This window comes from Molothrus ater, chromosome 16 (genome assembly GCF_012460135.2).
Source record: "Molothrus ater isolate BHLD 08-10-18 breed brown headed cowbird chromosome 16, BPBGC_Mater_1.1, whole genome shotgun sequence".
Taxonomy (NCBI): Eukaryota; Metazoa; Chordata; class Aves; order Passeriformes; family Icteridae; genus Molothrus; species Molothrus ater.
The window spans coordinates 14006943-14010518 of record NC_050493.2 but is presented as its reverse complement, the minus strand read 5'-3'; positions in this window follow the sequence as shown (position 1 = coordinate 14010518).

Sequence of the window (3576 nt, the reverse complement as noted above, 5' to 3'; positions counted from 1 at the left end):
TCCCCCCCCTTCAGTCTCCTCTTTATTTTGTTGGCCTTTATGTCTTCCAGCTGGTGATGTTGGTTTGTCTCTCTTTGGATGCTGTTTGGTTCTTCAGGACATCAAGCACTGGACATGGTGGCCGTGAAAACAAGAGAGTGTAGAGGGGAAAGCAGGGGAATCTGTAGCTGTGAACCCTGTTAGTTTTGTGTCTGAAAATGGGATATAGCCCTTGGTTTGAATGCAGGAGCAGTGGCTGTTCAGACAGAAATGCCATGCTAGATTCCCTCTGTGCCTGCTTTACACCATGCAAATGGTTTATAAGAATCCTTTCTCCTGCTCAGTGGGGCTCTGAGCAGCCCTGGTATTTGTTTAGCTTATCTTTAAATTGCCAGATTAAGATGCTGGGACTGGGTTTGGTTAACTCTCTGGGTGCTGTGCTGGGCAAGACAACCTCCAGCTCTTTAAGCTACAGGAAGCCTGGCTGTGCACAGAGGAGAGAAAAATTCCTGCTGTTTGGGGGACCATTTGAGAAGTTTTATTAACATCACCTAACATTTCATTTTTGTTCAGATATGAGGAAAAGAATAGGGACAGTTTAGAGAGTGCTGAGACAGTCAAAGAGTCACCTTTTCCATCCTACAGCTGGTGATAAATCCTGTCAGGAACATTGTGGCAGGACCAGGACAGTGACTGTCCCCATGGGCATTGCTGAGGTACCTCTAGTCCTGGGGGCACTCGTGGTCCTCTCCCAGGAAGAAAGACACTGAGGGGCTGGAGCATGTTCACAGAAGGGAACAGAACTGGGGAAGGGACTGGAGCACCAGGAGCAGCTGGGGGAGCTCAGCCTGGAGAAAAGGAGGCTCAAGGGGAACCTTTGGCTCTGCACAACTCCTGACAGGAGGGGACAGCCAGGTGGGAGTCAGGTTCTGCTCCCAGGGAACAACGGACAGGATGAGAGGGAACAGCCTCAAGTTATGCCTAGACAGGTCCAGATCAGTTATTGGGAAAAATTCTTCACTGAAAGTGAAGTGTGCCAGTGGTCAGGCACTGGCACAGCTCCCTGGGGCAGTGGTGGAGTCACCATCCCTGGAGAGATTCTAAAGCCATGTGGATGTGGCACTTGGGACATGGGCTAGTGCTGCATTAATGGCTGGACTTGAGGATCTTTTCCAACCCAAATGATTCTGTGATTGTAACATGGACTGAAGCAATTCAAACCTCTGGTGATTTGTGCTGGGAGCAGCACAGCAGGTGAGTGTGGAATCCTGCAAGCTGCACACCTGATAAAGTGCCTAAAAATAGGAGTGCTGATACAATGAGCTGAGGCTGGATGCTGGTTTGTGACCTTTGCTGCACTGAGAAGCAGAGTGTGCTTGGAGCTGGCCATGAACTGCCTGACACATCTCTAACCTCCCCATCCTGTGAATCCTCCAGGAATCCCAGCAGCCCTTCAGGTGCTCATTTTTTGCCACAAAGGATTTGTGACTAAAATGTCAAATAAGATGTCTGTAACTGGAGTGCACACCTACCCTGTCTCCCTGTGCCCACTGAACATGGGGAGAGGTGGTGATGGTGCTGGGATGCAGGAAGGAGCCACAGCAGCAGGATCAGGAGGGTGCTTTGGCCCAAACCTCACATGTTCTATCACTGCTTTGTCTGAGCCACTGGATCCTCACCCCACCTCAGCTCTTCCTTTTAGTTTGCAAATACCTGCAGGGAGTGCTGGTGTGTGAGGATGATATTCCTGGCCAACAGAGCAGATCCTGGTGGGAAAAGGTGGATGTATGGCATCATGTTGATGAACACAAACTGAAGTGCTGACAGGAACACGGGGAAGCTGCTCTACAGCTGGAGTCTGGATGATGATTCTGTGTCTGACAAGGCAACAGAGGCTCTTTGGTAAATATTTTCCTGTAAGCAATGCTGCTTTGTGCAGAAAATTGATCTACTGGATTTAATTTTTTTTTCTGAGATCTCATTTACAGCTGCCTGACTTTATCTTGTGTTAGGTTCCTGGGGTTTTGTGGGGGGTTCTTCATTTTTCACTACAAGTTAAACTCTGTGTGCTGAAAAGCCATTGGTGATGAACAGCGTGGCTTCCTCTCCTGCCCTCCCAGACTCATCAGCTGTGAAGTCAAACCTATATTCTCCAGGGCAGAAGATGGAAAATATTTATGGAGAGTGAAATGCAGTTTGAAAGGACATTCCAGAGACCTCGTGCTCTCAGACTTGGACAGAATCCCTCTCACGTCTGCTGTGGGATGTTGAAAGTGGACTGGCCATAAAGAGGATCAGGGGGCCAGACTCAGAACAGTTTTCTCTTGTCCAGGCTTCCTGCTGAGACCATCGAGAGTGTCTTGGCTAGGCTCCAGGTCTGTGATTTATGGGCAAACCACAAGCCAGGAATCTGCACTCTAAGCTCCTTGAGCAGCAACTGTTTAAAACATTATGGGAAGAAATGGCCACTGTTTCCAAAAGAAAACTTGGGAGCCGTTAATAATGTTCAGCACTTCTACAGTTATTAATTAATCCTCCTGCTCTTGTTGTGAACAGAGTCAGAATTATTCTTACTGTACAAATAAGGTCTGCATGGAGCTTAAATAGATTTCCTTAAGAGACACAGTCAATCTGCATTAAGGACACAGCACAGGACTCCAGAATCCCAGCACTAAGTGAAACAGACCCCTCCAGGATCCAGAGGCATGAAAAACATGGATTTGGATGAGGCAGTAAACACAAACTTACAGCACCTTCAAGGGGGCTCTGCCCAACCCTGCTCAGCTGAAAGTTCTTCCCAGGGCAGTTCTAGGTCTGCCCAAACCCTGCCCATTGAAATCATGTTGTTTCCCAGTAACCCCTGGGTTCAAAAACTCCTGAGATTTCAGAGAATCTATGGAAGCTTGGCTGCTTATTGCAATTATCCTGTACCAAGTCCTTTCCAGCTGGTTTTCTACCCTATTGTTTGGGAAGAAAAGGATGCTAAAATCTGTCTTGGTCTCTACTCAGAACTGCTCACCTCCTGATGCTTCTGGAGTGAGTGAAACACGGGTTTTCCTCTTATTTCATCAGCAGGAAGGAAAAAAAAGGTCATTTGTTCTCCCTCTGTTCTCAGATTCATCTTTTGTTTCTCTGTTACCTCCCTCTTTACACTTCACCTGCATCTTCCCATGGCTGATGCTGTGGTTCCATGCAGCCCAGCCCAGGGGAGGATTTTCTCTGCCTGGACACTCATTTCCTCATTCTCCCAGGATAAACAGTGTTCCTTGGTCCTGGAGCTCCTTCTAGCAAGTCACAAAATCCTTCCCATCACATCCCTCCTGGAACTGGTTTGACATGCAAACATGTGGGAATAAGTAAAGTCTGCCATTAAGTCCTGGCTGAAATGGAAGAGCTGGCAGGAGCACAGGGACCAAAAGCTTCAGTAAGTACTTAAATTTGTAAAGATTCCTGATGGTCTCATTGTTAAATCTATTTACAGTGGCAGGAAAGATGAAAAATTAGGGAAAGAAGTAGTTTCCTTTTCATTTTAAATCCACATAGCAAAAGGTATTGTAATGAGTTGTGCATTAAACATCCATCCAGTGTTATTCCAAA